General features: G+C 45.5%; 1 protein-coding gene across 1 annotated transcript in view; it reads left to right on the top strand.

The window, feature by feature from the left end:
* astn1 (astrotactin 1) overlaps positions 1-12318 on the top strand; it is a 2863484-nt gene that overhangs the window by 1660752 nt on the left and 1190414 nt on the right. The window lies entirely within an intron of this gene.

Genomic DNA, 12318 nt, shown 5'->3' on the forward strand with positions numbered 1-12318 from the left:
TAAAAAACCCATTGGGTTCACTAATGTCCTCGAGGGAAGGAAATCTTCTGTTCTTACCTAGTCTGGCCTACATGTGACTCCAGACCCACAGCAATGTGGTTGATTCTTAAATGCCCTCTGCTATAGCTTAGCAAGTCACTCAGTTGTATCAAACCACTACAAAGTCAATAAGGAACGGACCACCCGGCATCGACCCAAGGCACTGGAAACACAAAATCATACCTTACAGACAATATCCCAGACACCGCCATCACCATCCCCGGGTATATCCTATCCAACCGGCAGGACAGACCCAGCAGAGGTGGTGGCACGGTGGTATACAGTCAGGAGGGAGTTGCCCTGGGAGTCCTAAACATCGACTCTGAACCCCATGAAGTCTCTGACATCAGGTTAAGGAAACCTCCTGCTGATTATTACCTATCGCCCCCCTCAGCTGATGAATCAGTACTCCACCATGTTGAACATTACTTGGAGGAAGCACTGAGGGTGGCAAGGGAGTAGAATGTACTCTGGGTGGGGGACGTCAATGTCCATCACCAAGAGGGGCTTGATAGTACCATTACTGACCGAGTCCTAAAGGACATAGCTGCTAGACTGGGTCCACAGCAGGTGGTGAAGGAGCCAACAAGAGGAAAAAACATACTTGACCTTGTCCTCACAAATCTGCCTGTCGCAGATACATCGGTCCATGACAGTATTGGTAGGAGTGACCGCCGCACAGTCCTTGTGGAGATGAAGTCCATCGTCACATTGAGGATACCCTTCATTGTGTCATGTGGCACTACCACCATACTAAATGGGATAGATTTCAAACAGATCCAGCAACGCAAAACTGGGCATCCATGAGGCGCTGTGGGCCATCAGCTGCTGTAGAATTGTACTTAACTACAATCTGTAACCTCATGGCCCAGCATAACCCCCACTCTACCATTACCATCAAGCCGGGCATCTACCTGGCAATGTGGAAAATTGCCCAGGTATGACCTGTCCACAAAAATCAGCACAAATCCAACCCAGCCAATTACCGCCCCATCAGTCTACTCTCGATCATGAGTAAAGTGATAGAAGGTGTCGTTGACAGTGCTATCAAGTGGAACTTGCTGAGCAATAATCTGCTCAATGACGCTTAGTTTTGGTTCCGCCAGGTCCACTCAGCTGCTGACCTCATTACAGCCTTGGTTCAAACATGGACAAAAGAGCTGAACTCAAGAGGTAAGGTGAGAGTCACTGCCCTTGACATCAAGGCAGCATTTGACCGAGTATGGCATCAAAAGGCCCTGGCAAAACTGGAGTCAATGGAAATCGGGGGAAAACTCCCTACTGGTTGGAGTTGTACCTAGCACAAAGGAAGATGGTCGTGGTTGTTGGAGGTCAATCATCTCAGCTCCAAGATATCACTGCAGGAGTTCCTCAGGGTAGGGTCCTCGGCTCAACCATCTTCAGCTGCTTCATCAATGACCTTCCTTCAATCATAAGGTCAGAAGTGGGGATGTTCGATGATTACACAATGTTCATCACCATTCGTGACTCCTCAGATACTGAGGCAGTCTGTGTAGAAATGCAGCAAGAATTGGACAATATCCAGGCTTGGGCTGATAAGTGGCAAGTAACATTCGCGCCACACAAGTGCTAGCCAATGACTATCTCAAGAGAATCTAACCATCTCCTCTTGACATTCAATGGCATTACCATCGCTGAATCCCCCACTATCAACATCTTAGGGGCTACCATTGACCAGAAACTGAACTGGAGTAGCCATTTAATAACAATGGCTACAAGAGCAGGTCAGAGGCTGGGAATCCTGCGGCGAGTAACTCACCTCCTGTCTCCCCAGAGCCTGTCCACCATCTACAAGGGACAAGTCAGGAGTGTGATGGGATACTCTCCACTTGCCTGGATGGGTGCAGCTCCAACAACACTCAAGAAGCTGGACATCATCCAGGACAAAGCAGCCCGCTTGATTGGCACACCATCCACCACCGATGCACAGTGGTAACAGTGTGTACCATCTACAAGATGCACTACAGCAGTGCACCAAGGCTCCTTAGAAAGCACCTTCCAAACCCACAAACTCTACCAACTAGAAGGACAAGGGCAGCAAATGCATGGGAACACCACCACCTGCAAGTTCCCCTCCAAGTCACACACCATCCTGACTTGGAGCTAGAACACCATTCCTTCACTGTCGCTGGGTAAAAATCCTGGAACTCCCTTCCTAACAGCACTGTGGGCGTACCTACCTCACATGGACTACAGCGGTTCAAGAAGGAAGCTCACCACCACCTTGTCAAGGGCAATTAGGGATGGGCAATAAATGCTGTCCTAGCCAGCGATGCCCACATCCCTTGAACGAATTAAAAAAAAGATGGTCAGAACGGGAGGTGGAATGGCCCAGCTCCATACGCTAACAGCAGTGGAGGAGGTGGCTCTGGAGATCGCCAGAGTTCTGCCGAAGCATTTTATAGGGGAGGACGAGATGGGAGGCCATGAGCAACGGAGTCATTGTATAGCTCTTTCATGAGATGAAGCGCATGGAGGAGACTCCTGCGAACTGTGAGCTATGGATCTGATACTGCTGTTGGTTGTGGGGTTGGTTCTGCTGTGACGCTTGTTGAGTGGGACCAGTTCTCATTACCATTTACTTGTGTCTCCCACAGGGCCAGTTGCAGAGCAGCACCAAATTGGACCTGCAGTATCGGTGCCAACATCCTCGGCAGTGAGGGAATCCATGGAACCTGCACCATCACATCCCACCTCAGCTCCTTCCGCTAGCGCAGACACACTTCCCTCAGTTGAGCCACAGACTAGCGTAGAGAGGGGAGCACTGGGTGAACCTCACAGCACACATGAGCAAGAGGAGAAGTATGAAGCAGAGTCACCTGTGACCAGTCCCCCTCAGAGGACGGAGAACAGATAAAGCAATGCTTCGCTGGGCGAAGATGCTGGGCCCCGGGTGTCACAGACATGGAGGGCCTTCCTTGAAAACTAAGGTCAGATAAGTTCCCATTTGTCAGAGTTCCTTGAGGCCTTGAGCAGACATGGACAGGCAGTGGAGGAATCTAAGCAGCGCTTGTACTCTGTCATGACTCAGGGATTTGATCACATGAGCTTCTTCATTGAGAGATTGAGAGAGTCATATGCAGCACCACTTGAGTGTGTGCAGGAGCAGTGTGCTGATATGCACAGAAGGAGTGAAACTCTCTACAGCACTGACTGCTGAGTGTTACTGATGGTGCCAAGCTGCTCGGAGTGGATCCCAGTCGGTGGCCACTTCCAACAACCACGGTGGCCAGGAAAGAGCCAAGACGCTCATCATGCCTCTCCTCAGGGGGCAATGGCATCACCCTTTGGCCCCTCACCCCCTCTGACTCAGGAGCTATATGTGTTCTCATTCTGCATGCTCATGGCTGGCAATGGGACCTTGTTAAGGTTCATAGTGGTCTGATAGCTCTATGCTGGAAGACGAGTTTTAGGGGTCATCAGCCGCAAGACCTCAGAGATGATCAAGTGAAGCGCTGCTGAATCAGTGTGGCTCTTGCTGCCATGCCAGCCTGTAGTTCACCTTGAGGGCTGGGATGGCATTGACAGACATCCTCCACAACCTGGGCGGCAACCACCGCTGGAGTGATCCTTTCCTCCTCCTCTTCCTCCTCTACTTCCTCCTCTCAGTCCTCCTCCAAGGTGGAGTGGCTTTCTAGCTGCTCCTTCTCATCCATCTCCAGGTCTCTTTCCAATGTTGTGTTGTGCAGGGAGCAGCTGACGACTATGAAACAGGAGACTCTGCCTGGCTCATACTGGAGGGCGCCACCCGACCAGTCAAGGCAACAGAATTGTGTCTTCAGCAGGCCAATGGTTTGCTCAATGCAGGCTCATGTTAGGAGTTGGCTCTGGTTGTAGCGTCTCTCCCCATCCGTGTCTGGGTGTCGAACGGGCATCAGGAGCCATCTCCTTAAGGGATAACTCTTATCACCCAGCAGAGGTCTGGATATGGGCCTGAAGATATGTGGCACCTGAGACTGTCACAGGATAATGGAGTCATGACAGATGTCCAGAAACCAGGTGCAGGCCTGAAAGATTCGCTTCCTGTGGTCACAGACCAGCTGGATATTCACTGAGTGGTAGTCTTTTCTGTTCAGGAATCTGACTGGCTGGTCTGTCAGTGCCTTGATGGCTCATTGGTACAATCGATGACACCCTGGACCTGAGGGAATTCATCGATGGCAGCAAACCCCACAACTCTCAGTGCCTGCACTGGCACATTTGTCTCAAAATGGATGTATTCCCCCGCCGTCCTGAATATGGCATCCCTGACCTGCCTGATGGGGTGGTGAGCTGCAGCCTGCAAGATGCCACTCACCTAGGTCTGCAGTTGATTCCTGGAATGACCCAGTTGCATAGAGGTTTGGGGTGACAGCGACCATGACGGCTGCAGGTAAGGGACTGCCGTGGGGGCGATGAGGCCTCAGGTCATTGTGGATCAGAGCACACAGGTCTGAGGCCATCTGCCTGGATGGGCATAGCCTCCTACGGCACCAGCACGCTGTCTTTTGTAGGTAGCTTATTCTTGGGCAGTGGACCTGATGTCTTGGGCAGCGTTTTCTTCCCCTTGCAGCGCCCCCCGCCACCCCCCCCCCACTATGCTCCTCTGTCCTGGAGGTTACATCTGCTTAAGCTCATCCTGGCTGCTCTGTCCAATGTCAGAGTAACCTATTCCCATCTCAACTGGGCTTTGTGCGTTCCCCAGGCCCTCCCCTGCCAACCGTAGCTGTCCCAGTGATGCCAGCGGCCTGCTGTCCCTCTCCAGATTCCTACCACTCATCACTAAGAAAAACAAGTCTCACAGCTGGTGCAATGGCTGCTCTATGGCACTTTTTGAGCAGCTGAGCATTATTTTGAGCCTCTGTATTATTTTAATCAGCCCTTCCCATAGCCCTCGTGGCCTTCTGCATTGTTCACGACTTATACATCCTGTCATGTTCCAGACATGGCGTTTTCCCCATGCCCTTCCTTTGAAGATTGTAAACTGCTGCTGATAAACCTCTCCACAAGAATCTCAACAAGCTATTAATTGGAGGCGTGCAGGCTTGTCTTTCCTTCCCTCCCAGCGTCCCTTTAAAAATGGATTTGCATTCCGGAGGCGACAGGACCCAGTCCCAACCTCTGAGAACGCAATCTCTAATCCGCACGCACCCACTCCCACCCCAAGAGGGATTTAGACATCCGGCTCTCACTGTCTCATGATATCAAGGGATGAAAGGCTAAACAACAGCCCCTCAGGACATAACATTAACTATCTTACCTATTTACTGCTACTGAAAAAGATAAGCATGTCGTTGTTAAGCATTTGTATCCATTGGAAGGTCAGAATTTGTACAAGAATCCAAACCTATCTTATTACCTTTGCAAACTTTTAATTACTCATTAGAAAGCTGTGTTCCAAGGAGAAAACTTGTTAAGCAATTGAAATAAAAACAGGAGCATTTTGTTATTTGTGGTGTTACAGCCAGGTGAGGAAGTGGGGGTCTAGGCTCCCCTGTCGCCCCTTCTCTGGTTTGACCGCAACAGTGTTTATCCTTTTTTAACAGTGATTGAACTTACCATCTCAGTGCGCGCTTGCTCTTGTTCCTCTAATGTAATTGCAAAAGAACCAATCAAACAGGTTTTCTTGAGTTAAACAAGAAAGATGTAAGTTTATTACACTTAACACTCTACCCCAGTTAAAAATACTGAAAATACGCTACTCATTCACGCAGACATTCACAGGAGAGTCACACACATACACACACACACACACAATTACAGAAGGAAAACAGATTGGATTAAAGTCCGGAATAAATGGAATTTAAATACTGTATATTAGTCCCATAGTCCTCAGTTGAAGTTGTTGTCCTGATGTCCTTGCTGGGCCACGTGCATAGTTGTGGAATTACTTTTCTCAGGGCTCCTGAAGGCAGAAGAGGGGTTTGATTCTTGTCCCCTGGTTGCTGACTGTTTTCAGACTGTAGGCTTGAGGGAGTTCTCAGTTGCAGCCGGATGTTCTTTTGATATTTACTGGCGAGAGAGGGAGAGAGAGAGAGAGACCTGCTTCGTTGATGGCTTTTCAGTTATTCCTGTCTGCTTTCTGTGTGACAAAGCTTACAGCCTCTCCAGGGCTGCGCAGACAGTCACATGACTCCATCAAGCCGCTTTGTTTTTTAAATGAGGTTTTTCTGAAATCTTCTCTAAAATTCAGGGTGCTATACCTCAAGACATCCAGTCACACTTGGAGGGGGTTGGCTCTTTCAAAGTCAATGGGTGTAAATGGCCCTGACGACTGTGTTGTTAAGGCCATTCTGGGTAATTTAATCACTGAAAGCACCCCATTGTTCTCGCTAGGTTGAATGAGACTTGTCATCTCCAGTATGATCTTTTGGTATTTCAAATGTAAATTGCAGTGGTCATCTTGGCTGCTTTTTTTAAAGTTACTTGTAAGTTTTCCAGTAAAAGTTTAATGTAAGGTTCCAACTGATGAAATTAATAATACCCCTTTGGCATATAGGGTTTTCATGACAGTGGAATTAATGGTTTGGAAAAGACTGGAATTGCCTCCCTCACCATTCGTGATTTCTATCAATATCCCAGCAGTAACAGCCATAACAATCACTTTGGCACAGACAAGGAATGTGAAGTGATTTCTCGTGAGTTTTGCCATAAACCCAGCTCCACAGTGATCTTTAAAATAAATTGGTCCAAGTGACTTAAGTTGTCAGGCAAATGTCAGGTTTCCACTCAGTGGGCTGAATTTTATTCTCCCGTGGCGGTGGGTGAAAAAAATGGTGGCCCCACTGCCATGCCGCCGCGATCTAGCATGTAGCAACTCATCTACATACACAGGGTGGTCCAATCCCCAAGCACATGGCGGTCGCGGGGCTCTGTGACTCCGGCATTTTTAAAGAGCTGCCAGACCTGTACATTTGAAGCTCGTACCCCTCTCCCCCCAGTACACTGTAAATGTATTTCTGACCCATACCCCTGTCCCACCACCACCACCAATACAAAGAAAACAGAGAAACTAAATGGCCCCCTGGTCCCACTCCAAAAAACACTTACATTTAATATCTGACCTTGCTCCCCCAACCACAACTGCACAAAGTGCAGAGGTCCCCCCCTTCCTGCCCACCCACACATACTAGAAATGCAGAGTTGATCCCATTTCCATCCCCTCCCCCACTTCTGTAAAAATCCTAAGATCCCTCCCATCCCCACCTCGATGGCGCCAGTTTTCCCTGGATGGGAAAGTGAAGGCGCGTGAATGCCAGCCATAGCATCGAAGACAGCTGGCAAGATCGCAGTGAAAGGTATGTAAATGTATGCCTATCCTTTATTTAAATATTTAAAGTAGGGTCCCGTCGCCGAGCGGTGGGGGAAGGGGCGCCACGGAGCCTTGCCGCCGCCGGGAAGATCGGACCCTACAATCCCAGCGTCAATCTCTGTGGTGGTCTGCTGCCAATGTGATCTTCTGCCCCCCACCACTGCCATGGAGCCCAGCGTTGTGAACTCAACAAAGTCCAGCCCAGTATATTCAGAATGACATCATGGTGGTCAGAAGGAGCACACTTACATCAGATTGGCAGCTATCCATTGACTGCATTTAACATGACAAGTAGATTAGATTTTTTTTTAGATTAGATTAGAGATACAGCACTGAAACAGGCCCTTCGGCCCACCGAGTCTGCGCCGAACATCAACCACCCATTTATACTAATCCTACACTAATCCCATATTCCCACCAAACATCCCCACCTGTCCCTATATTTCCCTACCACCTACCTATACTGGTGACAATTTATAATGGCCAATTTACCTACCAAGTTTACCTACCTAGTTTAACAAAGAATCATTGAATGCAGATAAATTAACAAGTGCCCACTGAGTGACTTCAAAAAGTTATCAGAAATAAACAGACACCAGCCAAGTAACATTAAAAATGTGTTTGAAGTTGTTAATGCCTATTGAATGATTTCAGTTAGGTATCATAGAGCTTGATAGCAGCATAAAGGAGCAATTGTATCAAAGCATCTGAAATTGGCAGGAGAAGGAAGGCTATCAGAAAACTATTAAATGTCTTTAACACAGTACTGAGGAGATTACCATAAGCTTGATGAATGTCTTCCAAAAGGAGACTGGGAGATTGATGGAAGACTTAATGAGTGACATCAATGAGGTTTGGGTTATTAGCAGGAGCCTGTGACAGATTCTACAGATTGGGGAGATTGGCAGATTGACAGGAGTACTGATTCAACGGCATGGCCAACGTCTGAAGGCTGTCAGGAATCTCCAGAGTTTTCTGTACAATGCCAAAAAGGTTGGCAGGAGCCAGATTCCCTACTTTAAAAAAAACTTAACTCCTCGAATAGATTATTAATTCATCATTGACACCTGATACCTTGGAAAGATTCTTTTGGGTCAAACACTAGCTTCAGTGCTTCAATTTTACTATCCAGGGATAGTAAGATGAATGAAGGAACTAGATTATGATAATAAGTAATATAATGCAGGTTGTGGGGGAAAAGGGGGACAAAAAGCAGAAATTAGACCTTTTTTCCCATCAGCACATGTATAGATGCCATATTTAACTTCAGTTAATCAATATTGAATACTAATATCTTAAAACACTTATTTCATGATATAAAGGCATTTCAAGGCAACCTAGATTTATCAAACTGGCAAAAAATGTTGAATAACACCTAGATTGTTTTGAATAATATATTTAAGACCCATGATTTGGCCAAAAAAAGGTGTTTAATGAAGATTTTTTTTTATATTGCCTCAAGGTTATTTTGCATAGAATTATGTGGAACATACAGCACAAAAACAGGCTATTTGGCCCAGTTGGTCTATGGCAGTGTTTTTGCTCCACACAGGCCTCCTTTGCCCCTCTTCGCCTAACCCTCATGTTTATCTAGTTTCCCCTTAAATACATCTATGCTATTTGCCTGAACTGCTCCATATAGAAGTAAGTTCCACAATGTAACCACTCTCTGGGTGAAAATGTTTCTCCAAAATTCTTTATTGGGTTTATCAGCAACTATCTTATATTTATGGCCCCTAGTTTTGGTACTCCTCATGAGTGGAAACATCTTTTCTGCATTAACCCTGTTAAAGCCTTTCATAATATCAAAGACCTCTATCAGGTTACCCCGCAGGCTTGTCTTTTTTTTACAGAAATGAGCCTCAATGAAACTTCAAAGCATTAAATACCATGATCATTTTATCTTATACATTTCTTGTATGGAAAAAAATAGGTTTTTCTTCTGTGAAGTAGCTGTTTTGAGATTGAGACTGCAATTGGGCTTTGTGCTTGTAAATTTAATGTCTGGCAATGGCCTGAAGCTTCAATCTTTTTGCAGCACACAGATAAGATCAATAATTACACCAGTTTCATTGTTCCATAAAACATTATCTGGTGCATGTAGTATTTACTTGGTAATAGTTTATTTGCATATAAATTACCATATCTATTAAATCTGCACGTTCACTACTAAAGGTTTTATTTATCTGCCATTGGCAGATTGGGGAGACACCACATCAGAACAAGATGTTTACAAAGCCCACTTATTTTAAGCGTAAGAAACGCCAATTGTTTCATCAAAATTGTCTTGTCTGATTAATCAAAAATCACTCACCAATGGCATGCCTCCCATTATGTCTGACCTTAAAATGAAAAACATTTATTTTTCTTAGAATTCCACATTATTGATATACCTGTTGGAATCACCATACCTTTTGCTAATGTGGTATTTGCAGGCCCACATATTTGACATGCTTGTATACGATTCAGTTGTGTTAAGGGTGTTTGTTGATCGCTGGTTATTTAGACAGGGGTGTTCATTGGATAGTCTACCTTTTGATTTGAGTTGGATCCTGATGTTGCTTGTAGTAGTGGTTTGTTTATCTTGTAGTAAACCTGCCCTTAACCCTGAAATGCAGCCTCACATCTTGCTGCCTTGATTCATCTGAAAGTATTGTTCTGGATTTACTGTTTCTATCCTGTGAATTATTTTATATAACCTTAGGAGGGCCTTGTGAAATGTCTCCTTTCGAAAAGAAGAGTCCTATCGATGGAGTCATTCCTGATTACTCACCTCTCTAATTAGCTTTGTTGCTCTTCTTTGCACTTCCCCTAAGGCCTTCACGGTCCTTTATGTCAGAACAACCAGAAATGTGCACAGTACTGTAATAGCAGCCTGATCACATCGGTACAACAACTTTAACACGATTTGACTGTGAAGACCATAAGAGCATCCTGTTTGCTCTGCTTGTTGTCATCTCAACCTACTTGGACATGGTGAGCAATGAATTGATCGACATCCCAGGTGTCTTTCAACTTCACCTGTCGCAAATTCTATCCCACCCATTAACTGTTTCATTTTTATTTGCCATGAACTCAATTTTCCACCTATGAACACAACTGCTTTTCATCAAGTTCACTTTCTGAGATCTTGGCAGCATTCTTTGAAGCCACCAAGTCCCACCTTAACAGCTTCTGCACGTAATAACTAACCCTTGCACCAAGACTGTGAATTCAGGGCATTTATGTACCAGACACGAATTTCCAGAGTACCACACTTTTAACAGCCCGATTCACGAGGCCTGTCTCTCCTTGCAACTTCCCTTCTCTCTCCTTTCTTTCTTTTGTTGCTAAACCATGTTCACACTTTCATCTTGTTACCCATTGACTCTAGTTTGTAAAGAAATCCTTCCAGGTGTTTTAGAGTTTGGGCGGTGGGGAGGTGGTGGGGGTTGAAGGGAAGGGAGTTGAAAGAGAAAAATTCAAATTTCAGTTATACGCCGTGTCTGGTTTTCCTCTACATCAACTTAATGCAAAAGAAAATCAGGCTGTGTGTATAATGGGTGCCCAATGTGGTGCTTTTGAGTATTCCCTGATCAATTTGGCAACTTTGTAGCCTCGCGCACAGTTGATCACATGATTCTTCTCCGGCATGTCTCCTCCATTACTCAGTTCAGTGATTCTGTGCTTATTTTGTTTCACTCTTAATGATACAGTGTACCTCAAGCAATGGCTTCCTCTCCTGTACATCCATTTCAGGAGTCCACTACAGATCCATCCTTGGTCCCTTCCTTTTCCTTATCTACATGCTGCCCCTTGGTGACATGGTACACATACAGGGGGTTAACTTCTACATTTATGCTAATGACATCCAACTTTACTGCTCCACCACTTCTCTCAACTCCTCCACTGTTTCTGTGGTCCCAGATTGTTTGTCTGACATTCAGTTTTGAATGAGCCATAACTTCCTCCAACATAATGTTGGAAAGCAATTGTTTTCGGAATTCTGCACAAGTGCCATACGCTCGCCACTGAATGTACCCCCCCCCCCAGCCACTGCCTTGAGCTGAACAAAACTGTTTGCATCCTTAGCATCCTGATCGATCCTGAGCTGAATTTCCGACCTTGCATCTTCTCCATCACAAAAGCCACCTACTTCCACATTCGTAATATTGTCTACATCCATCTGAATTTCTGTCGATCTGCTGCTGAAACCATCATTCCTGCTATTGTCACCTTTAATCCTTATTGCCCCAATAGCATTTTGGCCAGCCTCCATTCATCCACCATTCATAAATTCACCCTATCCAAAATTCTGTTGGCTGTATCCCAAACCACACCAGTCCCGTACCCATCACACTCTTTCTAGCTAACATGTATTGGCTCCAGTCTCCTAATGTTCCAGACATAAAAACTGCATCGTATGTTTAAATTCCTCAATGATCTTACTATTCCAGCTCTACAACTCCCCCACCCATACTCTATTTCTCTGACTTTGCCGCACCCACTCCCTTCATCTTACTTTTGAAAGCCAAGCCTTCTGCCAGCTAGGCCCCACTTTCTGAAATTACTTTTCTAAATTCCTCAACTTTCCTCTCCTTCCTATGGACCCTCCTTTAAAAGCCAAGTTTTTGAGACAGTTTTTACTGAAACCCTCCTAATGTCTCCTTCTTAACCAGGGCACCTGTTTTCATTTTGTCTCTATGAAGTTCTTTGGTACAATTTTCTACATTAAAGGAGCTATGCAAGTACAGGTTCTTTCCTCAGTGGAGCAAATAAGATAGAAGGGAAACATGAGCTAGATTTTCAAATTTCTCAAAGGGGAACATTGACATGGATATATGTAGGATACTCAAACCATGATTCCAGAACCAGAAGACACCTGATAAAAATAGGCAATCCTCAAGTAAAACTTAAAATTGAAAAATTTTACCCTCGTGTAAACTACTTTCTTATTCAAAAGTAGATGTGAAATATTGATCAACATC

This window comes from Heterodontus francisci, chromosome 8, assembly GCF_036365525.1.
Source record: "Heterodontus francisci isolate sHetFra1 chromosome 8, sHetFra1.hap1, whole genome shotgun sequence".
In the NCBI taxonomy this organism is placed as follows: domain Eukaryota; kingdom Metazoa; phylum Chordata; class Chondrichthyes; order Heterodontiformes; family Heterodontidae; genus Heterodontus; species Heterodontus francisci.